The 25,669-nt window shown below is 46.7% G+C and overlaps 1 protein-coding gene and 1 long non-coding RNA gene across 7 annotated transcripts in view; one reads left to right on the top strand and one right to left on the bottom strand.

Moving 5' to 3' along the window:
• Window positions 1-3,550: 3,550 nt before the first annotated feature.
• Window positions 3,551-23,616, bottom strand: LOC309534390. 2 transcript variants are annotated; one of them, XR_014220669.1, is made up of 4 exons: window positions 23,385-23,616; window positions 18,366-18,563; window positions 5,049-5,503; window positions 3,551-4,534 (listed from the first exon to the last, which is right to left on the bottom strand). It is a non-coding gene; the product is annotated as an uncharacterized lncRNA (long non-coding RNA). The 2 variants fall into 2 exon arrangements; XR_014220670.1 differs by lacking the exon at window positions 3,551-4,534 and having other exon boundaries at window positions 4,552-5,503; window positions 23,385-23,562.
• The window catches only part of DNAJC5 (DnaJ heat shock protein family (Hsp40) member C5), a 30,099-nt gene continuing 22,807 nt past the window's right edge, over window positions 18,378-25,669 (top strand). Inside the window, exon 1 of one of the 5 annotated variants that reach the window (XM_082226541.1) lies at window positions 18,378-18,473. The gene's annotated coding sequence lies outside the window, so the exon portion shown is untranslated. The other 4 variants (XM_082226542.1, XM_082226544.1, XM_082226543.1 and 1 more) reach the window with 4 other exon arrangements.

Genomic DNA, 25,669 nt, shown 5'->3' with positions numbered 1-25,669 from the left:
GTGACAAGTTTCATAGTTGACTTTTGTATGCTCTCAAGGGCAAGACTTAGCTCAGTAAAGTAACCAATGGCTTCCATGACCCTTCGTGCTACGTGAGGCAGCCTTGGGCTTGCTCCTATCTTTGGGGACTGGAAGCACCTGCTTCCTGTTTTTCCTCTAACCTCCGTTTATTGTTATAGATGGAAAGGACAAACTATGGTCAGCTTTAATGGTGGTTTATTAAAAGAAGGAAGGGTTGAAACTGATTTATGGTCTTGGCTTGTAATAAACTATTGCTTAATGAAGGGATAGGAACTGTCAAGGAATTCTACTCATTATTGATTCAGAGCAGAACTCCGATGTATAGTTAGCAGAGTAAAAACTTAAACATGTTGCAGGATTCCCAGAAAAATAGACCAGAGGCAATTACTGTATTTTTCTCTCTATAACACGCAGATTTTTTTCTCCAAAAAAGGAAGGGGAAATGTCTGTGCGTGTTATTGAGCGAATGTGTGGTCCCTGGAGCCGAAAAATCAGGCAAAAATCAAATCGCGCTTCACGGAGAAGGGAAACCTGAAAAGAGGAAGTTGCTGCTTTCCTGCATTCTGCCTCAGGGTCTTACTGCCCTCCCTGCTCTGTTTTGTTGCTGTGTTTGCTGAAACGGAACAAAGAGCAGGGAAAGCCCCTCCCCTCCAGGCAAGCAGAGGGGAAAGCAGAGTGTCGTTCCTTCCTCTCTGTGCTCCGGTGCTGCTGAAAACATGCAGGTGGGGGGGAGAGAGAGAGAGAGAGAGAGAGAGAGAGAGAGAGAGCGCTGGCTGGCTTGGGTGGGTGCGTGGGGGAAACTTTTGCCTTCCTTTCCTCCCTCCCGTTATACCCCACTCCTGCATTCTTAGCCCTTCTGTGTTTTTCCTTCCCTCCCCACTTAAAATGTGGTTAAAAAGCATGGATCCACATGGATCCTCAGGATTTTTGCACTGGGTCACCCCAAATTCACCATCAGAGCACATAGCATGTCCATGGCTACAGCCTGCCCCCCCAAAATCATGCACCCACTGTTGCCTGGGGCTGCAATGGTGCAAAAATGTGGTTAAAAAGCATGGATCCACATGGATCCTCAGGATCTTTGCATTGGGTCACCCCCAAATTCACCACCAGAGAACATAGCATGTCCATGGCTACAGCCTGCCCCCCCCCCAAATCACGCACCCACTGTTGTCTGGGGCTGCAGTGGTGCAAAAACATGGTTACAAAGCATGGATCCACATGGATCCTCAGGATCTTTGCATTGGGTCAGCCCAAATTCACCATCAGATCACATGTCTGTGGCCACAGCATGAAGCACAAAAATGATACATCCACTGTTTCATTCAGAATGTTTTTTCCCTTGTTTTCCTCCTCTAAAAACGATGTGCGTGTTATGGTCAGGTGCGTGTTATAGAGCGAAAAATACGGTAATTTCATCCAGCAGAGCTTTATTGCTATTGAAGGCAAATGAGCATAATGGTCACAAATCCAATACATTCAGGATTGGCACTGTCCTTAAGAAATCCAGCTGCAGCAGACTTATCTTAAACTTACAATAACTTATTATGTCTACAGAACACCACACCAGAAGGAAAAGAGATAGAAAGAGAAAGTGAAACCCACGCTCCTTCTGGCCTTATTATCATAGTCAGCATGACCTTGCCGGAAAGAGATAACAGAACCAGCTTAAGCCAGCTGTACTCAGTTTCTCCAAAGGAGTAACCCAAACATCATGAACCTTCTGCTTGTTTCTTTCACACACAAAGCTTCCAGAACCTTCTTGAATTAATTAGAATAGGAAAGATATCTACACATCAGATCAATACCTCCTGTACTAAGAAATGCAAACTAACAGGAACTTGTGGTACTCCGTAGGTTCTTGGGTGCTCAGCTTCCATCAGGTCCTGCCAGCATGGATACTGGTTAGGTGTGATAGGAGTCTCTATAGGTCCTCTTCAATTTCATTGTAAGTTTGGAGTCATCCAGGGTTAAGGCAACATGCAGGGTATTGGTACCATGGTTAAGTGTAACATTTGTACTGAGCTTCAGTGTTCCCTAGAAAATGCTGTACACAGCGTGCTCATAAATCAGCAATATATTATGTTAAGTACCCAAGGGAATATTGTTGCTACCACTTTCAAAATTCCTAAGGTGATATTTATTTATTTTACATATAGAGAGAAAGAAACTAAAAATAAGACTTAGTTGGCTATTACTGTTAATCTTACTTGACAGAAATTTGAAATATATTTGATCCCTAACATGGGCATTTCTGAATTCTCTGCTAACTTTTTCTGAGTAAAGCCATGTATTTAATGGTGTTTGTGTGGGACCAGGCTGGAATAATCTCCAGGTTGTCCAGAAACTTGAAATATTTCCTCAGCCCTGCAGCCCTTGTTTTTTTGTTAAGCCTGGGTGGAGCGCTCTAAACCTGAATACAGTAGAACCTCTACTTACAACCGCCTCTACTTGGGCCCAATCCAAGTTGCGACCACGGCAAACCCGGAAGTAAATACCGGGTTTGCCGTGATTCACGCACATGCAGAAACGGCTTCTGCCATTTGCGCATGTGCAGCAGCGATTGCCGGATCGACATACGGACGGACCTCCGGAACTGATTATGTCCGTAAGTAAAGGTTCCACTGTACTCTGTTTCTAAGCCAAAGGAATGGAAGAAAATGAAAGGAAAGAATATCTCTGTTGGCAGTACATACAGTGCAGGACACTTTATCTCATTTATGAGCTTGCATTGCCTGGTAGTATTTGACCACAATGTGCACTTTTCTTACTGGCATTGTAAAACTTGAAGAAACTTGAAGTGGCAAAAAAGCACAGCTAAGGTTAGAATCTTTTGAATGCCACACCCTTACAAAAATGCATGACTGTTGCACTGTAGTGTGTGATTCGGTTTCCCTTGTGCAGAAGAAACTAAAACAGCTGGCGGGATGGGAACTGAGCTCCTCTTTCTCTGTGTGTACTTTGCCTAGACACATTCCTGCCTAAACACCCTTCTTCCCTTCTACCCAGTGCCACTTCAGTTCACCTTCCTTTGTTTTGCAGTTGGAATGATGATCCAAGCTTTACCTCCTTGTATCCTGTCTTGACATGTCAAAATATACCGGTACCTTCTGACTTACGGCAGGACTAGAGATTCATGAACAGTTTGCTGTTTGTTTGTTTGTGGTTTTTTAAAAAAAGTTAATAGCACTTTGGGAAGTTCCAAATCGGATTGAAACAGTGGAGATGTGGGAGGAGTGTGAGTTTAACAGGGAACCAGGCAGAGGGCCTTTTCGGTGGTGGCGCCCGCCCTGTGGAATGCCCTCCCATCGGATGTCAAGGTGATGGACAACTACCTGACATTCAGAAGACATCTTAAGGCGGCCCTATTCAGGGAAGCTTTTAATGTATGATATTTTAGTGTTTTTTGGTTTCTGTGGAAGCCGCCCAGAGTGGCTGGGGAAACCCAGCTAGATGGGCGGGGTACAAATAATAAATTATTATTATTATTATTATTATTATTATTATTATTATTATTATTATTTAACCCTCCCCTTCCAGTCATTTTACCAATTAAAATATATCCTCCCCAAGCTGCTGTTTGCCCCATGGCAGGTCACTTGGTGCGGACAGTGCCCCATTGATTGAGGAGAAAGCTATTTAGCACACAAACTGATAGCAATATAATATCTAAAATAGATGGTGTCCAACACTTACCCTCCCGTGAGATAAGCACTGGGGTAAACCTTCAACTCAGTGGTCTTGTTCTTCTCAGTGACATGTCAGAAATTCTCAATTGTATTGTTCTCATAGGCAATACCAGGAACCAGAAGGAAAAAACCCTCTTGCACTCTGCGAAGAGTTTGAAGTCTTCTAAACATAGTCTTTGAATCCTTTACTCTCAACCGCTTTCAGTCCCCATTTAGCATTAAGTGACTCCTCAATCTTTATTTCTGGAGCTGCCATCAAGTTTGACAGCCTAAACTCATTCATAGTCTTATAGGGAATACCCATTCTTCCTTGCAGGCCTGCACTCTATTCACTAAGCAACTGATCTCCCACCATTCCAAAAAGTTGGCTGGTTGAGATTCACCTTTGAGCAGCAACACTTTCATCTACCCCAGAGTATTTTGGGACTGACCCTCTTACAAACATGGGGTCCTTTTTATAGGTTGTGTGACCAGTAGTATTTGATACAGCTCCATACTTCTGTGTCATCCTTTTTAAAAGTCAGGATATGCTGATGGTCTTTCCAACATCCTGTGATGAAGAATTCAATGAATTAAGCATCTGTTGTTTTCTGTCTTGAACCTCCCACAGGAACTTCTGTGTCTTTATCTGTCCTTTGCCTAGAGCTGGACCATCAAGGGATCAGTCACGTCATATTTTTGTTCTTGCAGATCTTATTTAGTGGTTTTATCTGTTTAAAGTAGTCATCCCCTTATGGTAGAGTAGAGAAGTTCCTGGTTGTAGAACAGAGGCAGACAGGCTTAAGGCTTGTTTTTACTAGAATCCTGAGTTACATCCATGGGAGCTTGGTACATAAAATATAAAATGTATGTTAAAGTTACTTATAAAAGTCAGAAGCTAAAAGCAAGTTAAACTAAAAATATATAAGTAAAACCAACAGTTTAAAATATATAATAAAATTGCATATTAAAATGCACACCAGAATCACTTGTTAGCAATATGTGCTAACATGGTTGCTGTTCTGAAATCTCTCCCTTGGTCTTTTGCAGGTGGCTATAAGGAAACATTGCACATTAAATAGTATGATTCACACTTCCACCTAGCATCCTTGCCCTTTGTAAACAGCCTCCTTTCTCAAAAAACCAGCAAACCAAACTTAAGGAGTGTGTTTTTCTTTCACTCTTGTCTGGTGCATCTATAATGCATGCATATAAATCATTGGCCCTACGTGTGCCTGAGATTCCGGGATTTTGAAGGTGTCCTAGTGAGTTAGAGGAAAAAGGGGGGTGGGGAAACTTCAAAGTTTTCCAAAAATGAAAACGTTGACTGCCATTTTAGTTGCTGGAGCCTATTCCTACCTTCACCGGAAGGGTCCCAAAACCCATTGGAACAGATTTTTGAGGGTGCATGGGAACACAGAGGAGGGTGACGTTCCATCGTAGAAGCAGAAATCTGCTTCCTTGTTGGCAGCTCATTGTCAGGAGATTTTGCTTCAAGACACTGTACACAGCCAGTTCTCCTATTAATCACACCTTTGAAAAGGAAAAACCATCAACTACCGTATAAATTGCTTTGCATAGGTCCTGGCTGGATGTTTCCTTTGCTACTACATTTGGAAAGACTGCTCCGGTATTAGTGTATCTTACCCACACTGGAGGCGCATCCTCTTGCGCACTTGACACCCTGCCAGGCCTCTCGCTGCTGCCTGTGGTGCGCAGTCTCATGAAGTCACTGACTCTGCTGGTGCTGCTGATGTCACAGTTTCTGAGCTCTGCTCTTAGCGCTCTCGTTTCACATTCATAATCTGGTGATTCTAGGGCAGAATAAAGCATTAGGCTTTTTATGCGAGCAGGTGGGTTTCAGGATCACGTCAGTCAAATGGCTCTTGAGCAGCAGGCGCGTATCTGCTGTTTAGCTGATAGAATAAACAGTATATTGCTAATGTATTTTGACATGTTCACATTGTAGTGGAGGTTTCAGCTTTAGATTTTATATATAATTCACATTTAGGTCAAACAACAACAGTTCTTCATGTCTTTGTAGCTATAGTTGTTTCTTACCTTCCATCTTTAGGCTATTCCAAGTGGGTTTCTGCTGACTCTTTATTTCTCAGTATATAGAAGTACTTTATTTCTTTTTCTCCTGACAGGATACTTTCCTTCGGAAGGATATGAACCATCTATATTACCTTGGCACTGTTTTTTCATAACCTGGGCTGGTTACATATTTAATTAGGTCCCAGCTTTTTTGGGATATTTAGCTACACTGTTTGAGGTGATAATATGCTGCGTTAACTCTTGCACGGTTTTGATATATTAAAAACTAGCCAGCATCCACTCAAAGCCACCTGCATGATATTAATGCCTGTCATTGCTGGGAGGCAACTGATGTTCGTTTTCTTTAGTTCCGTTTCTGCTTGCTTTTTATATTAGAATCCTAATGTAGTTTTAAAAAAAAACTTATTTTAGAAATAAGTCAATAGGCAGCCCAGCTTAAAGCGCTCTCTTCTAGATGACTTGTGTTTTTCTTTTAATAACTTTCCCCAAAAGAAAGTCTTCATTGGTTCTTTCATTTAACCAATTCAGTAATTTAGTCTGTGAAATGGAAGGCTTTGGGACTTTCTAAAGAATTTAATTTCTTTAAATAAGCTGAAGAAGTGTGCATGCACACGAAAGCTCATACCAAGAACAAACTTAGTTGGTCTCTAAGGTGCTACTGGACATTTATTTACTTATTATATATATTTCTACTGCATCAGACCAACACGGCTACCTACCTGAATCTTTAATTTCTTTAACATCTTAATTTTTGTAGTGTCATATAAGAGTTTGAATGCTACTTGCTATGGTAACTGCTATTCTACCTTTGGTGAAAGCCCCTCCCAGTGGGGGTGGGGGTGTGAAGGATGCTTGGGTTACTACTGAATCCCTTCTGAGTGTGCATAAGGAGGGAGCCTTTCATGCACAGCATGAGAGGTAACTAAACTCTCCACCCTGCATTGTTCGCTCCCTCAATGCTTTTTACCAGTGTTTTCAGGGCAGGGGTGAGTTCACTTCCGACAGGAGAGGCAAAAGCTGTTTCAGGGACAAAGTGCACTTGGAGGAGTCCCAAACCACCCCATGGTGTGGTTTAAATCATTCTGCCCCCAAAGCGTGACTCTGTGATGTCCCTCTTATGTCTACTTGTACTCAATATCAGTGTGTCATATGTACATGGAGTACAAGGTCACAGGCCTTCATAAGAAGTTGGTCAATTAGACTTAAATGGCTAAATTTTAATCCACTAAGCTTATTAGAGCAACAACATTTGGGCAGCGGTAGTTAAACTTGTCACAAGAGTCTGTGTAACCTGTGAAACAAGGTTAATGGTGATGGTTAAAAATATGTCTTAGTGTGAGCTAGTTGGGGGCCATAATTAAGCTGAAAAATTGTGTGCATGTGTATGTACTAGATTGCTCCAATTAGGTGATGGAAACATAACCTTTTACCTAGGAAAAATGAGTTTAAACAACTCTGGCTCCTCAGCTTCTCATAGGGTGTTTCTAGGCCAAGAGACCCACTAAACACACAGATTGGTCGTGTTCATATATCACGCTAAGCTGTACTATGGCTTAGTGTATATACACACTGTTTTCTGTGAAGAAGGCAACAGCCATTTTGCTCATCTCTGGACTTTATAGATTGGACTGGCAAATAATCCAAGGGTAGGCATACTGTGTCATCTGAACCCAGGATTGCCGTTAAAGTATTTCCCCCTAAACCATGATTTGTAGCCAAGGTTGAGGAGGAGAGACTTTAACCGCAATCCTGGCTTTGCATAACACTGCAAGCTGCTGTATTTTTCGCCATATAGGACGCACTTTTTCCCCTCCAAAAATGAAGGGGAAATGTGTGTGCGTCCTATGGGGCGAATGAAGGCTTTCGCTGAAGCCTGGAAAGCGAGACCCCTCTCGCTCTCCAGGCTTCAGGAGAGCCGCAGCGCCAGCCCCACAAGGGCGGGGGACAGCGGGGAGGCGGAATGCCGACATCCCGCTGTCTCCTGATGTGGTTTGGAGGCTGACGGCGGGGAGACACGTGCTTCTCCCCGCCGCCAGCTGCATAAGCTCCGGGGACAGCTGGGAGGCGCAGCGCGTCTTCCCGCTGTCCCCGGACCTGGTCTGCAGGCGGGCGGCGGAGAGAAGAGCGCTTCTCCCCGCCGCCAGCTGCGCAAGCTCCGGGGACAGCTGGGAGGCGCAGCGCGTCTTCCCGCTGTCCCCGGACCTGGTCTGCAGGCGGGCGGCGGAGAGAAGAGCGCTTCTCCCCGCTGCCAGCCCCGCAAGCTCCGGGGACAGCTGGGAGGCGCAGCGCGTCTTCCCGCTGTCCCCGGACCTGGTCTGCAGGCGGGCGGCGGAGAGAAGAGCGCTTCTCCCCGCTGCCAGCCCCGCAAACTCCGGGGACAGCTGGGAGGCGCAGCGCGTCTTCCCGCTGTCCCCGGACCTGGTCTGCAGGCGGGCGGCGGAGAGAAGAGCGCTTCTCCCCGCTGCCAGCCCCGCAAGCTCCGGGGACAGCTGGGAGGCGCAGCGCGTCTTCCCGCTGTCCCCGGACCTGGTCTGCAGGTGGGCGGCGGGGAGAAGAGCGCTTCTCCCCGCTGCCGGCCCCACAAGCGCCTGGGGGGGAGATAATATTTTTTTCTTTATTTCCCCCCCTAAAAACTTGGTGCGTCCTATGGGCCGGTGCATCCTATGGGGCGAAAAATACGATACGTCTTGGTTGAGTTACCATCCTGTGCTGAACTAAAAATTCTGGGGGGAGCAAAGCGACTGCAGGCTCTTTGTGGAGAGCCAGCGTGTTTATATGGTCATGATATGACACACTCTCACACTTACTATGATGTGCAGACCTGGCCATTGCCTCTTCCCATGTGGATTTCTCAAAAGAGCTTAGCAACAGAGCACCCAGAAAGCAGTAAGGATGATTTGAATCAACCAAACAAATCTTTCTGTGTTGTGTCTCTCTCCATGTTATGATTCGACAGTACTTGATATGATTCAACAGTGTCTTTCCTCTGGGTGAAGGCAGGGTGGTTTAGGCTTGATACAAAGCTCCAAGGTCTGCTGAAAAATAGTTTTGAGGCAAACATTGCTCACTTGGGATCTATTCTGAAAGAGGCCGGCTAGCCTGATGATGCTAGCAGTTTGCTTCTGATGCTGATGAACATGTCTGTCAGGGGTTCAGAAGCAGAGACGCAGAGAAGGGTGGAAACAGAGAGCGAGGGGGAGGAAGCCGAAGGGAGAATGAGTGATGATGACGACCCGAGATCTCCAAGCCTAAGCAGTGAGTCAGAGGACTCCCAAAAGGGAGCCCCAGTGAGCAGAGCAAGGGGGGGATCCGGGGGGACACCCCAGGAGGAAGGGAACAGAGGAGATTCAGAGAGCAGCAGCTGGAAGTCGGGACCCACGCTCATAACTGAGGGCGGCAGCAGCTGGAAGTCGGGACCCACGCTCAAGACTGAGAGCAGCAGGGAGGAAGGTAGCCAGGCATCGGGTTCCGGAGGCTGTCAGCAGGAGGGAGGGCACGAGTCAGGGGTGGTCACGCCCTCCTCAGAGAGCGAGGCAACGGTTAAGAGGAAAGTAGAGAGTTGGGCGCGCGCGCCAAGTTCAAATGCAGCGGAAGCTGGAGCAGTAAGCAGCCCGGAGAGTGAGCCAGGTCCTAAAGCCCGCCGCAAGGAGGCAGAAGGATCAGGGGGGTCAGCGTCAGAGGAGAGTAGAAGGGAGGAGGCCCAGGGGGGCAGAAGGACCCAGAGACGTAGGGAGAGGCGAAGGAGGTGGAGCAAGGCTAGGGTATTAAGCTGGTGTGCAAGAGGCGGGGACTCAGACGGGTCTTCGCCGACCTAGAGCAGAAGGTGTAGAGCTGCACGCTGCAGTTCGGAAATGAAACCTGTAACTCAATAAAGACTCTTTTAAAGTGGACGCTGTGTGGCGTGGTCCTATGTGAGCTGGGACCTGGTAGCAGCTCTGACAGTAAGACCCGTCTCTTCAAAGCTTCAGAAACCTGAAACCTCGCAGCGGGAGCAGAAGCCGCTAGGGGAGGAAGAGGGGTGTCTGTAAGCGAGCTCACAAAGGTTAGCAAGATGACGGAAGAACAGAGGATCTCCGCGCTGCAAGAGGCAGTGACCCAGTTGTCCTCAGAGGTATTGGCTTCCAAGAAACGGGAGGAGGAGACTACAGCCGCCTACAGAGACCTACACGCCAGGTTTGAAATGCTTGTTAAGCAAGGGCAACCGGGACCCAGACCGGAGGGCGTGGGATTGGCACGGAGAGCAGGAGGGCTTGTGGCTCACTTCGATGGGACTTTGCAACAGTACCCTAATTTTAGAGCAGACGTAATGTGCGCACTGCAACTGCTGGCAAAAGACTTTAGAGATGAGGAAGAGAAGGTGGGGTTCATATTGTCCCATTTGCATGGGGATGCCAAAGCCTGGCTGCGCAATTTGTGGAGGGATAAAGATCCGGCGCTTCAGAATGCAGATGCCTTTATCAAAGCGATGGATGCGTGTTTTTTGTCTACTATTGATGTGGATCTTGCCAGACGGGAGATTCATGGACTAAAACAAGGGAGGGCGAGCGTCCGGCAGTATCACGCCCGATTTTTTGCGCTGGTCAGTGCTTTAGAATGGGATCGGGATTCGCCCCCTGTCAGAGACCTCTTCTGGGAGGGTCTAAGTTCTGCGGTTAAGGATGAAATTGCAAGGGGGGAGAGGCCCCGAAGCACGCAGGAGGTGGTCCAAAGGGCGCTGACTGTGGGGGTGAGGCTGGAAGAACGTCCATGGTGCAGAGATGAAGGACGTGGAGGGCGCGAAGCAGCGAGAAGTTTCTCTTTCGTTCCGAGGGAAGCAGCGCGTGCGCAATCCACACCTCCGCCAGGAGGGGGAGGGGAACCGATGGAGGTTGGAGGTGCAAGGGCTCAGTCAGCAGCCAGAGCCCTAGCACCGGCAGCAGTGAAAGCGAAGCCTCCTAGAGGGAACAGGAAGTGTTACATCTGCGAGGATCCAGGCCATTTGGCGAAGGAGTGTCCCCGGAGGCTCCACAAGCACACTGCAGCCTCAGCAATGGTGACTGCAGCAACGCAGCAAGGAGAACCACAGCAGGGAAACGACGATGTCTGGCTGGAGACGGAGGCACTGGGGCCCAGCCAGACGCATCTGTGAAGCAGTCCCCAGCAATCTTGCAACCCACGGATCCCCTCCCACCCAAACCAGTAGTGCAGCTCACAGCATCTCTCCAGCTACCCGACGGCGTCACTATCGAAGTGCCGCTTTCTGTGGATTCTGGAAGCAACGCAGACTTTATAGCGCAGAGCTTTGTGGAGCAGCACGCTATACAGCTATTGCCTGCCACTCTGCCCCTGCAAGTCGTCACAGTGGATGGCAGAGAGTTGCTAGGGGGGCAAGTGGTGAAGCAGACGCCACCGATGGTGATGCGCCTTGGCAACCACAGGGAAGTCATCAGTTTTAATGTCACCCAACTGTCGGACACGCCCATTGTGTTGGGCATGAGTTGGCTGGACAGGCACAGTCCGACACTGGCTTGGTACCAGAGACAACTGATCTTCGGCTCCTCTTATTGCGCAGAACACTGCATCCTGCCCCGACGGGAGGGAGAGGAGGAGGAATCACAACTGCAGTTGGGAACGTTGCAAGCGGTCCCCCACAAATACGCGAGCTTTTTGGAGGTCTTCTGCGAGAAGGAGGCGGACAAGCTACCCCCTCACCGGCCATATGACTGCAAGATTGACCTCCTACCGGGGGCGACGCTGCCGAAGGGGCGGCTATACTCCATGTCTGAAGATGAAATGCAGGAACTCAAACAGTTCATCGAGCATAATCTGGAGCGTGGCTTCATCAGAGAGTCCAAGGCAGTGGGGGGCAGTCCCGTTTTCTTCGTGAAAAAGAAAGACACGCCCCAAAAAAGACTAGTTGTGGACTACCGCCTTTTGAACCAGATGACCAAACCGTCTGATTACCCCATGCCCAGGATTGACGACCTCCTCGCGACGGTGCGCAAGGGACGCGTGTTCACCAAGTTGGACCTGCGAGGGGCGTACAATCTCATCCGCATGCGGGAGGGCGATGAGTGGAAGACGGCCATGTTCACACCGCTGGGCACCTACGAATACAGAGTTATGCCCTTTGGATTACAAAATGGCTCTCACTGTTTTCAAGCTTTTATGCATCACGTGTTGGAGGGACTCCTCTACAAGACATGCGTCTGCTTCCTGGATGACATCCTGATTTTCTCTGACTCGCAGCAATCTCACGACCGAGACGTGAGGGAGGTGCTCAGCAGGTTGCAACAACATAGACTGTACGCCAAGCTGGAGAAGTGCCAGTTCGACACGACGGAGGTGGATTTCCTGGGATACAAGTTGTCGGACAAGGGGATAGCCATGGACAGCACCAAGGTTCGTGCGGTATTGGATTGGAAAAGCCCGCGCAACCGGAAGGAGGTCCAGCGGTTTGTCGGCTTCGCCAACTTCTATCGCAAGTTTATCAAGGGGTTCGCGATGCAGACGGCAGCAATTACGGACACGCTCAGCTCCAAAAAAAAGAAATTCATCTGGACGGAGCAGGCGGAACAGTCCTTTCAAGCGCTCAAGCTTCTCTTCGCATCGGAGAAGCAACTGCTGCATATCGACCCCAGTAAACCGTTGAGGGTAGAGACAGACGCGTCAGACAGAGCCGTGGGAGCTGTCCTGCTGCAGCGAGACCCGCAGGGGGTGTGGCGGCCGGGAGCGTTCTACTCCAGAAAGCTCAGCAAGTCGGAGCAGAACTACACCATCTGGGACAGGGAGTTGCTGGCCATTCATGCAGCTTTCAAGGCGTGGAGGCACTTCCTAATCGGCGCCAAGCACACGGTGCAGGTCTGCACGGACCACAAGAATCTGGAGCACTGGCGCACGGCTCAGTTCCTGAACCAGAGGCAGATACGTTGGGCGGAGTTCTTTGCTGACTTCAATTTCCGAATAGAGTACGTCCCAGGCGACACCAACATCATGGCGGATGCACTGTCCCGAAAACCGCAATACCTAGAAGAGGTGACGCCAGCGGCGGCCATGCACATCTTCGCACCGACGGCGTGGGCGTGTGCCTCAGCTACAGTAGACCTGGATGCGGTGCGACGTGCATTGCGGGACGACTCATTCGCGCAAGACAAGATGGCGGAACTGCTCAGAGGCACGGCTACCACGGACGAGTTCCAGGTGCGGGACGGCTTGCTCCTACGCAAAGGGGCTGTCTATGTACCAGGAGACGACCTTCGCGCCAAGGTACTGCAACAGTTGCACGACGCACCCACGGCCGGTCACTTTGGCACAGAGAAAACGATGGAATTAGTCGCGAGAGACTTCTGGTGGCCCAGGCTGAGAGGAGAGGTCGCGGACTACGTCGCGAGGTGCGACACCTGCCAGAGGGCCAAGCCGGTACACAGACCACCGGCGGGACTGTTAGAACCGCTGCAAACACCGTTTGAACCGTGGGAGAGGGTGGCCCTGGACTTTGTGACGGATTTACCCAGCTCGAGAGGCAAGACAGCTGTGCTAGTGGTGGTGGACTTGTTCACCAAGATGGCACATTTCATTCCGTGTGCGAAGGTGGCCACGGCGGAACAAACCGCCAAACTGTTCATAGATCACGTGTTCAAAGTGCATGGCCTGCCACGGTCTATCCTGTCCGACCGCGGACGCCAGTTCATCTCGTCTTTCTGGCAGAAGCTGATGGGTTTTCTAAATGTCAAGGTCAATCTGGCATCAGCAAGACACCCGCAGACCAACGGGCAAGCAGAGAGGGTCAATGCCATCATGCAGCAGTACCTGAGATGCTATGCCAATCAACAGCCTGCGACGTGGGTGGATTACCTGCCGCTAGCCGAGTTCGCTTACAACAACACGAAGCACGTGTCCACAGGAGTGACGCCGTTCTTTGCCAACAATGGGAGGAATCCCAGAACCTTCCCGGGACTGGAGAGAGTGGGGGAAGGAGAACCACAGACGGCGGACGCGTTCGCGTCAGAGCTGCAGGCGGTCCACGATCAACTCAGACGGCAGCTGGAGCTAGCTAAGCACGCCTACAAGGTGCAAGCTGACAAGCACAGGCGGGTTGGCGAAGTGATCCAAGTGGGAGACTGGGTCTGGTTGGCAGCCCACGCAGTGCCGACCAGGTCGCTTGCCAAGAAGAAGTTGGGGCACAAGCAGATCGGTCCGTACCAAGTCGAAGCGCAGATCAACCCGGTAGCCTTCCGACTGGCGCTGCCGGAGGGTTCCAGAATGCATCCGGTGTTCCACAGGTCGGTGCTCACTCCCTACAAGGCACCTCACAGGTTCCAGGAGCCAGGGACGGCGCCAAGTCCGCTCCGGGAACGGACGGAGACGCGGGAGGTGAAGCACCAGGACCACATCAACGAGGTCACGGAGATTTTGGACTCCAGATGGGGGGAAGAGGGAGTCGAATACCTCTTAGCCAGAGAGGGCACCCGGGCCAGCGCCAATAGCTGGGTACCAGACTACGCTTTGGAGGAACCCCTGCTCAAGGACGAGTTTCATGCCCTCTTCCCACACAAACCCATGCCAGCGAGCTTCTTCGACGACTGGTTGTTCACACCCACACTTTCTTCCAGCACGTTCCATGGATTCGACTCAGAAGGGGAACCCGCACGGAGCACCCGTTCCCCAGAAGGTTCACCGGCAGGTTCGGCATCAGGCAACTCGTATTGGTGGGACGATCGACCAGAGGAGCAATGGCGCAGGAAGTGGCTGGAGATGCCAGGTCGAGCGACCGACGCAGAGACTGACATGGACGTGTTCGGGGAGGACCTCGGGTTCGAGCACGGCGGTACAGAGATGGAAGAGCAACAGGTCAACGTCGACGACCGCGAGGGGGAAGACTCGGAGGTCTTCAGTTGGCGGCCACCCACGGGGAGCGACCTGTATCCAGCATTCCCTCCCATGATGATGGAGCGCCCAGCACCCACACCTGACAGCGGGGAGGGGGGAAGGGGGGGCTTCGAGGGGGGGATGGATGTCAGGGGTTCAGAAGCAGAGACGCAGAGAAGGGTGGAAACAGAGAGCGAGGGGGAGGAAGCCGAAGGGAGAATGAGTGATGATGACGACCCGAGATCTCCAAGCCTAAGCAGTGAGTCAGAGGACTCCCAAAAGGGAGCCCCAGTGAGCAGAGCAAGGGGGGGATCCGGGGGGACACCCCAGGAGGAAGGGAACAGAGGAGATTCAGAGAGCAGCAGCTGGAAGTCGGGACCCACGCTCATAACTGAGGGCGGCAGCAGCTGGAAGTCGGGACCCACGCTCAAGACTGAGAGCAGCAGGGAGGAAGGTAGCCAGGCATCGGGTTCCGGAGGCTGTCAGCAGGAGGGAGGGCACGAGTCAGGGGTGGTCACGCCCTCCTCAGAGAGCGAGGCAACGGTTAAGAGGAAAGTAGAGAGTTGGGCGCGCGCGCCAAGTTCAAATGCAGCGGAAGCTGGAGCAGTAAGCAGCCCGGAGAGTGAGCCAGGTCCTAAAGCCCGCCGCAAGGAGGCAGAAGGATCAGGGGGGTCAGCGTCAGAGGAGAGTAGAAGGGAGGAGGCCCAGGGGGGCAGAAGGACCCAGAGACGTAGGGAGAGGCGAAGGAGGTGGAGCAAGGCTAGGGTATTAAGCTGGTGTGCAAGAGGCGGGGACTCAGACGGGTCTTCGCCGACCTAGAGCAGAAGGTGTAGAGCTGCACGCTGCAGTTCGGAAATGAAACCTGTAACTCAATAAAGACTCTTTTAAAGTGGACGCTGTGTGGCGTGGTCCTATGTGAGCTGGGACCTGGTAGCAGCTCTGAAAGAGGCCGGCTAGCCTGATGATGCTAGCAGTTTGCTTCTGATGCTGATGAACATGTCCATAATTTAAAACCTGGCATGCTGAACTTGGCTGTAGAAATGTCCAATATTTCCGCTATACAACAAGTTTGGGTCCTTGAAACAGGAAGGACTGCATTACTAACTGGAATACTGGTATGCTGCTGATACCAAGTTACATCTTTGAATTTCATCTGAATCAGGAGAGACTATTCAGGTCCAAACTGGTGTCTGGGGGCAGTGACTGGCTTCATTAGGGCCAATAAATGGGGCAACAAAGTAGGATCACATAATGCCAATCCTGAAAGCATGGTACTGGTTGCCTCTGAGCTATTGGTTCCTGTTCAAGGTGTTAGCCTTAGTATTAAAAGCCCTGGACAACTTAGGGCCTTAGTACTTACAGAAGCATCTTTTCCAATACTTGTTGACTTGTGCCTTAAGATCTGTGATGGAGGCCTTATTCATAGCTCCACCATTGGGGCATGGCCAATTAAGTCACCACTGCAGGGAACATCCTGACTTTGGGCCTCTCCCCATGTAGAATTGTGTTTGTCTCCTATGGTGATGTAATTTCATTGACAGTTTAAAATGTACCTGTTTGCCTGGACCTTTGGCAAGGATGATTGGGGCTGATGACCTATTATTCATTGCTTTTTGTACTGCATATATAAACTCTCTTACTGATACCCACATAAAAATGCTTCTTAACAGTATTTTAATTAGATTGTTTTTATCTAATTTTGTACCACTCTGGGCTCCTATGGGAGGAGATGCTGGGTAAAAAATATAATAAAATACCTTCTTGTTTAAAAATTTATTATAGCAACAATATTTAATATTGTCATTGTGTTGTATCCATTGTTAGTCATACTTTGAGTAGATCCATTGAAATAAGTGGATAACTTGGAACCACTAACTTTAGTGTGTCTACTTGTGAGTAGAATTTAGTTTCCCCTCCATCTGTTAATAGCATCAGGCATAGCTGACAACAAATCAATCAGTTTTTTAAAGGCCAAGTGTTGCTGTTAGCAACCTAAGATGACAACATTTTTTTCTGTATACCTACTGCCCCTCTAGCATGAAGATACTTTATTAATTTCAAGGCAAGTAATATGGGTTTAAAGAAAAAATGTGATTGTAGAACCTGCAGTTTTAGTGCAGTTACAAATTCTGTTCAAAAGGAGGAACTGAAGAAAAGTAGATTTCAAAGCCTTAACGCTGAATTGTGATTTTTCTCCTCTCATTTGGATGTGTGTAGAGGGGAGGGACCAATCTCTTCACTTTATAAAATGCAGTTTATGAAAATATAGTCAGAGTATTTGAAACAACAAAAAGATTATTCAGTAAACACAGAGCTTTATTTTAATCCAAACCTCTGTCAGTAGGCTGGGATCTGAGACCGTTCCATCCTAGCAGGGAGGCTATGTGCTCCTTCCTTGCTGACATGTGCATGATGGTAAATAGACAAAAAACTGACATAAAAAAGGCCAATAGAAACCAGTAGGAGACCATTACAACCTCCCAGGAACACTGTTACCGACCTTAAGGTGGCTATTCTTGAGCACAGATACTTCAAAGGGAGACTCCAGTGTGAAACTCCTGAAATACAACTGATAATGAATTTCAGTTTAATCACCTGTGATCTGAATAGGAATAAATAGCCTTTTATCTCACTAAGGTGTTCATTAGCTTACCAATTTCAAGATGTCAATGGGCACAGTCGTGATTTCACATAAATACATGTAAGCTGTAACCTAAATGACAGCCTTGAGTTTCCTTCTTATCTCGCTACTAACATTTATTGTCCTTTACACCCATTTGCTGCCATTAAAAAAAATAATCTAGTTTTATTCCTTTTTAATTTTAGCTGGATGCCTAATTAATTACATCATCATGCATTCTCAACCATGAAAACAGAGAGAGAGAGATGTCTGTGGCTCTGACAACACACAGCATTGTTTTCTACAGTGAAACTAATGCATGGAACCTCATTGCACATTACAGATTTCACCACAAAACCTCATGGTGTATTACCTTTTGATGTAATTTGTTAACCAGCCATTTAATCTAAGTGTAACCAGAACAATGAAACACTATGGTTCGTCTGCAGCAGCACAACCAGGCACATTCATCTGCACCAGCTTCAACAAAACATGTCTCTCCCATATTGGTCTCTACAGCCACAGCAGGCGCTGCGACCTTTCAGCAGTTTGACTTCACCCCCAAAGGTGCACCCCTCTGCTGTCTACCGAGACAGACAGATGACAACCACCAGAACAATGGGATACACTTGTTTGTATCACTTGAAATGCCTTTTTCTTTAGGGTTACTTGTAAGAGTATTTCATGTGGCAAAGGCCAAAGGTTCTTGCCAAACCCTTTTAGTTCATGCTTTAAAATCTTTCATGTGGGATTTTGCTGAAAGGTTGCAGTCATTTCGCTCATCTGATTCTGCTTGTTCTAATCAGTTGCACAAATTAGCAGCTGCCAAATATTATCACTGACCATATTGAATTCTAGTGCTGTAAGAGGCTTCACATCAATGGGAAGTCCAAGTCACCCATCATTCTTACTTGCTTGTAGAAATTTGCATGCATTAGCTATGCAAACTGCAGTTGTTGGAGATTATATTTTTCTGTCAATGAGTAAAGTCATAAAACTGTCTTCTGGATCATTTAAATCAGTTGTTATTAAGCAAGAAAGAATTAGATTAGTGTGATTATAAACATTTGACATTGTTAAATATTCTCTGCCCCATCTCTGTTCTCCCAACACACAGTGTATTATTAGCAATCTGATATATTGTTGTTTACCTGTGCTTTGTCCTTAGGAGAATCCTGTTCTGGAACCTGAAGGCTGAATTTTTAGGATCCCACATCTAGGATCTAGCTGTGCTGTTTCATAAGGACGGATTTGTTAAGGCAAGTGAAGCCTCTTAACCTCTGTTAAGAGTTTGAAAATCTCAGCTCTCTGGCAGATGATGTGGCAGGAGCAGAAAGCAGTTTGGTTCCCTTCAAATGCAGCAGGTAGAGAGATTCCATCATTGCTTTGTGGGAGTTGGTAGAAGTGGAGGAAGATAATTTTTCTAGTTAGCACTAGTTGCAAGGACTGCATCTTGGATTAGCCTTATAAAGCTATTGTACACGAGTTGAACTACGCTTGAAAATTGCCAGATTTTAACTTTTATTCTTAATTAACATTAAGCTGGTTGGCTGTATGTTTGATCCTGCACTGGCACTACAGGTTGGGAAAAAGCAATAGCTAGTAATCTGTCATATTATTAAGTCATTTTATTGATTAAATAGTTGACTGAAAGAGAAACAACCCTTTTAATTTCATTCCTGTAGCCATCCCTGTTTCAAAAGTTCAGGTTGGGCAACTGCAGTTTTACATAAGAGATTGAGTTGCATTGCCAGAGAACTCTTATTCCTCAAAGGTGCAGTAAAAGAGTATATTACAATAAAAAAATGTGCATTGCAAAGTTAGGTTTTAATGGTGATGTGAGGTGAGAATATTCTCGAGAATATTCTTTGCTAGAAAATTCTCCAGACAATATTCTCCACAAACTGTAAATTCTAATGTAAGAACCAGTTTTACAACCCACATTTAAAAAAATCTAGTAAATAATAAGTCAAACTGTGATATTGCCAGTGTAAGTAATGAATAATGATTGTTTTTATCCAGTTATATTACTGGCCATTGTGTCATTCACCATTGGTAGTTCTGAAATGTGAACTACATAATTTGATGAACATTTGAATTCATATGTATTTCAACTACAGTGGTACCTCGGGTTACATACGCTTCAGGTTACAGACTCCGCTAACCCAGAAATAGTGCTTCAGGTTAAGAACTTTGCTTCAGGATGAGAACAGAAATCGTGCTCCGGCGGCGTGGCAGCAGCAGGAGGCCCCCATTAGCTAAAGTGCTTCAGGTTAAGAAGAACAGTTTCAGGTTAAATACGGACCTCCGGAACGAATTAAGTACTTAACCCGAGGTACCACTGTGTATGTAATAGCCTCTCCCCCACATTTTGGTGTGACCTTATTCTTAGCGATTCTGTACCCTTGGCCATACAGTATGATTTTTTTTTACAGAAAGTACCTTTAATGCTTTGTACATTTAAAGTACCTAGGCCTATACAATTATGTGTAGCAGCATGTAAGGTGGCCTTGATTTAAACAGTTGATGTTTCTATATTTTTATTTAGTGCCAGTAACTGGTTTTTGCAGTGCCATTCAGTGGTACAATATTCTCATTAATCGAGAATATTATTGAGAATATTCTACAAAAGATTATTCTCGAGAATTTAAGATCACTAGGTTTTAAATTGAATGATGATGATGATTTATTATTTATACCCCGCTTGTCTGGCTGGGTTTCCCCAGCCATTCTGGGCGGCTTCCAACAAAAGATTAAAAATACATTATAAACACCAGTCATTAAAAACTTCCGTAACTAAATAAGACTAAGGAGTTCTGACATCTAATGTGACCTGAGTTCTGGAACAATAACGTTTGAATGCACAGGATTTAACAGGTGCTGGTGTGCAAGACTCATCCCTTGTTTTCACAACTACCATATTTTTCGCTCCATAAGACGCACCTGACCATATGATGCACCTAATTTTAAGAGGAGAAAAACAAGAAAAAATATACGGTATTCTGAATCAAATGTTGTACTAAACTATTTAATAAACTACCGGTATATCAGAATAATATTTCAACCATGTAAAATGAACAGCAGTCAACAGTGGCATTAAGAACCATTATCACTGTCATTAACAAATGAAGAGAGACTTTATCCCCTAGTAAGGGGGGTAGGCAGTGGAAATATATGAGCTTCCCACATTGAGTCCCTTAAATCTAAGGACTGTATGGTATGGCCCCACACAATTATTTTAATAAAGCCAAAAGAAGTGGGACTTTCTTCCTTTTTTGTTCATTGCAGAGAGCTCTGGCGGCTTTCATATGAGGGAGGAATGAGGGAGAAATCTGATTAAATTCCCATTTAAAGTCAAACCTACCTAATTCACACCTTCATACACAACACAAGGACCAAACCACAGCTGCCCTTCAAATTTAACACTTCTGCAAACGAAGGCACTACTGTCCCGGCAAGACCAGTGGCGGAGGGAGGGTCTTGTGTGGCAGCACGTCGCCTGTGGGGATGTGGTACGTTGCCCACGCGAGTGACATCCCAAGGGGGTGGCCGAGTGTGGGGGCAGAGGGATTACACAGGTACCACTGTGCTTGCTTTACACCCGTGTAAGCGGCTCCTGTCCCACTTTGCTGCTTTAAAGCGAGCTGCGAAGGAGGGATGGATGGGAGCCATAGCTCCTGTCCGTCCCTCCTCTGTGCAGCGTTCACTTCATAAGACACACAGACATTTCCCCTTACTTTTTAGGAGGAAAAAAGTGTCTTATGGAGCGAAAAATACGGTAGTTGTCATGCATGCAGTTTGAGAAATCTGTAATGGAGTGCAAAGCTAGTTTTGAAGGGTAGAAGGTGGTATGCTGCATTGGCATCTAAGTTCTCAAGAGTGATAGAGCAATACAGAGTGACATGCACAATTAACTAATAGACATTGAAATAACAGTCTAATAAAGTCAGGGTCCCTCCTAGTTTACCATTGATTAACGTAGTCCTTTAGATGCTTGGGTTTCCTCATTGCTTGAACTGTGGGCTCTTTTTCTCTCTTAACTCAAGCCCCCACCAGCCGTGGATCAGTATATGCCATCTTTTAGCTATGTCTATTAGCTATCTTTTAGCTAATATATCTATTAGCTTTGTCTATTAGCTATCTTTTAGCTATGTCTGCAGAAATGATTTCAGGGAGGTCAAGTGCACATCTGTCCCATGCAATCCACACATGATTGACTTCGAAACTACACTGGCCTTTTACCTGTTATCTCGAATGAGGGCATCTGGGACCTCTGTGGACTACAGTGGTACCTCGCAAGACGAATGCCTCGCAAGACGAAAGAGTTTTCCGTTTTTTGAGTCGTTCCGCAAGACGAATTTCCCTATGGGCTTGCTTTGCAAGACGAAAAGTCTTGCGAGTTCTTGCAAGTTTGTTTCCTTTTTCTTAAAGCCGCTAAGCCGTTAATAGCCGCTAAGCCACTAATAGCTGTGCTTCGCAAGACGAAAAAACCGCAAGACGAAGAGACTCGCAGAACGGATTAATTTCGTCTTGCGAGGCACCACTGTATTTCAGCCTGTACAGCTCAATGAGCAGAGTTGGCATGGGTTTGTCCTGTGCTGTTTTTTAAAGGAATTGATGCAGCACTGTTGTGCTAAACTGGGAAGTGTGCCATACCAGTGTGCCCTAGGTGATCCCTCTGTAATGCTTCTTTAAAGAATCAGGCATACTTTCTGACATGGTTAATTTGGGGCTGGGAGCCGTTTCCCCCTCGGAATAATTCCTGGATGGTTTGAGCCAAGTACTTTCTTTGCTGGCTTCTTATTCATAGCCACCTGTGCATTTACAGGGAGCACTTCGTGCAGCATAATTCTGTATACCAGAGATTAGTGTGCTGCTATTTATGTGTGTAGCTACAAAATGAGCCACAAGGGATGCTAGCATTTTAAAAGGCGTTGGTATTTTATAAGAATATGCTATACCAGCAAAAATTAACAAAGCTATTACTTTGAGAGGTGAGAACGGAATCCCCTTCAGTCTCACAACCTTTCCTGCATGTATAGGCCAGTGGTTCTGCTTGCTGTGGCAAATGTTCCATCATACTCAGATGAGTGTAATGAACCCCAGCCTTCCTTCCAACCTTGGAGATGGAGGGTGAGGATTATCCTCTTCTTCAGCTTTGGTGGTCGGGAGGAGAATGGTACAAAGGAATGCTGAGGCTACTGCTGAACTGTCAAGGCACTTGAAGCACCTCAGGGACATAGGACAGAGCTTGCCATGCCATAGCTCTCATGTAGGCCACCTTCCCATCATTATTAATCTCCATCTGCCAACCACCTGTTCCCATTGCTTGTTTCCATCTATTGCATTTTGGTCGCTCCTCTTTTTGTAGGAACACATGATTCTGCCTTACTCCGATTCATTTCTCCCAATTGATCTAATCCAATACAATCTGCTGTGGGGGTGGGCTGTTGTTTTTATTCACTACTATTTTATGTGCTTCCATATTGTAAACCACCCTGTAATCCTCGGATGAAGGGTGGTATAGAAATTTAATACATCAAATAAAATAAATAAATTACTGATAGCAAGCTCTCAAGGCCTTAGGCAGAGAGATCTGTTTTGTTGCTTAGTTGAAAATGCTGGGGACTCAGCCTACGTCTTTTATGCATGCCAGTCACGTGCTGGACCACTGAGCCATGGCTTCCACCCAAGGTAGCCCTTCCCCAACTACCCATTTCATTTTCTTCATAATAGTCTTTCCCAGTGCTTCTTTTCTAAAGAAAATGTTTAGGGGTACTCTCATTTTCCGACTCATATTGAAATGCTGCCCTTCAAAGAGGCCAAACTTAGATTCACAAAAGGTTTAGGGATATGCTTACCCCTGTGTCCCCCCAGGAAAAAAGCATTGGTCCTCCTTGTATCTGACCTTCTCCCTATGCCATATGAGCCCCACAGTTGATTTTCCTTCTTGCTTCTTTTCTCTCTCCCCACCCCTATCATTAGTCAACCACTCTTCCCTGGCCAGTTCTCATATCTTTGGTCTTTAGCTACTTCCCCTTCCATTGCTAGCTATCCTGTTCACTCTACACCTGTCCTTTTCACTCTCTCCCCCGTCACAGACAAACGTCAGTTGTGGGTACTTCTCCATTTTAGTTGTCACACACTCATTCTGGGCTTGGGGTACTAACCTTTTGGCACTGTCATCTCCAGCCAGTCTTTGCCTTTTGTTTCTGTGGTTCCTTTCCACATGGTCCGTGTCATAGCCTTCAGCCCTATAATCTTGCTGGGGCTTCATCACTTCTGAGCTTCAGTTGTGCTGCCTCTCCTTTGCAGGCACCAATGTTCATTGCTCCTTCAAAATTTCTTTGGCTCTTCTGTTGCTTGTTCCATTTTGTGATGTCAACCAATTCATTGTGATATCAGAGCTCCCATTAAGTAGTTGACAGGTCATTCAGCTTCATAAGAAAGGAAGTGTTTCACCCAACAGGCTTCTTAGCAGTTGGCAATGTTGAGGATGGTCATTGAATTGAAGTTCATTGATTTCACGTAGGTTTGTATTCTTATCATCAAGTGAGTGTGCATCTCTTGTGAACAAAGCCTCATGCAGGAACCGAAAATGCATTGTGGAATGGGCTTGTGTGTCTCTGCAGATCTAGTGCTGGCTACTGTTGGAAGACAAGGGACTTGGGCAGGTGGGTGGTAGATATTTTGATGTTGCAGGAGGGTGAGAGTTGGCAACATGCAAAATTCCAAGTCCTATAAGGCCATGTTGAAAAGAAAGTCTCAAAAGATTCATTGTATTTGCAAGATTTTGAAGCCATGTGCTACTAGAAAATACCAAAGTGGTGTACAGAAAAGAGAAAGTGCATAGCGTAAAAGCAATATAAAAGCCACATACAGGCGATAAAACTGCTGCCAGTGGACCAAATAAATAAATAATTGGAACTGATTTGCAAACTTATGTTCCTAGATGGAATTCAGCTGATGCACCACACTATCGGTTTTGTAGGATTTGGTCATACTACGTGGGCAAGCCTGGTACACGATGCACTGAAATAACATCAGCTTGGGGGGCTTTGTGCCACATATGCACCTGTCCATAAAGCTAAGGAGGTCGCGAGTCTCAGGCCACACGTTTGTGCAAAAGGGTAGGGAGACATTACTGGACAGCTTTGAAATTGGACCATAGCCCAAGAATTGATGCATTTGACATAAAGCGATATTAAATAATGATTATTTACTGCATTTATAGCCCACATTTTTCTCTAAGGAGCTCAGGGGGGTGTACATGGCTGTCCCCCTCACCAGTTACTGGCCCAAAGTCACCCAGTGAGCATTGTGGCTGAGCGGGGATTTGAACCCTCGTCTCCCAGGTCCTAGCCCAACATTCTAACACCATACTACATTGGCTCTATATTGAAGACCCAAGTGGCTGAAGATTTCAATGCCTTGCTTAATTTCATGTCAGCATGTAGGTGTTCTAGAGGTGGGCCTGGTCAATTGGCTTTGTGAATTCAGAGGAATAAATTTATCAGGCTCTTTGAAAACCTCCTCATATGCTGTACAAGCTGCACATAGAGGCCTGATCATTAGAGTGTTCACAATCTGGGCATATTTGGCGTTCTTTTGCCTTAGCACTTAGAAGACTAATGAAGTATGTCAGCTTGCTGGCTTCAGAGATGTGTTTTCATTGCCAAGGCAGAGTAAGCAACTTGGGATCAGTCACTTGTTAAGCCGCTTCAATTTGTTTAGTTAGACATGGGAAATACTCTTAAAATCAGCTGTAAAGGGAGGGCTATTGTAAATGACAAAGCATATGTACCTTGCAGTTTCCTTACAGTTATATGTTGGTGCTGATGTTCTATCTCACAGATACTAATATATATCAGAGATTTTGAAGGTGTTGGATTGTTACTTTGAATAGCCCTCCTTATTTTCTTGAGGGGGCTGCATGAAAAGAAGACTGACAGCTTTGTACTTTTTTTTCTTTCCTCCCCCAGCGACCAAATTAGCTAGCATTGTGCAGTGTGATTCCACCATGAGGCTGGGTATTAAAATGAAGGCACAGATGTTCACTGATAAAGGAGGGACTCTGAGTCACTGTAGTGACTCAATGAGCAGAGACGTTTGTTAATCTAAATTAAGTCTGACATGATAGACTTAAACATTGGTTAAGATACATGAAAACAATGAAAGTAATGAAGAAATGTGGAGCATGATGGGGTTTAGCATATGTGCATGTCTGTTCCCCTCACCCCACTGCAATAGTACTAACTATAAACCCTTAGTGCTTGGTATGTAGACAGTTAAGAGTGATGCTGTTTTAATCCAGGAGATTACCTTTCTTCATAGCCTTTGGAGAGAAACCACTTCAAGGGAACCCTCCTTGTTTCGAATGCATAACAGATGGCTGGTGAGTGTGTAGCAAGGCATGCTCTTTAAAGGTACAGAACATAAGTGGGACCCATGAAAT

The sequence above is a fragment of the Podarcis vaucheri genome (genome assembly GCF_965113315.1).
Source record: "Podarcis vaucheri genome assembly, chromosome: 6".
Lineage (NCBI taxonomy): Eukaryota > Metazoa > Chordata > Lepidosauria > Squamata > Lacertidae > Podarcis > Podarcis vaucheri.
The sequence above is the reverse complement of the archived record's forward strand: the minus strand, read 5'-3'. Positions and strand labels throughout refer to the sequence as shown.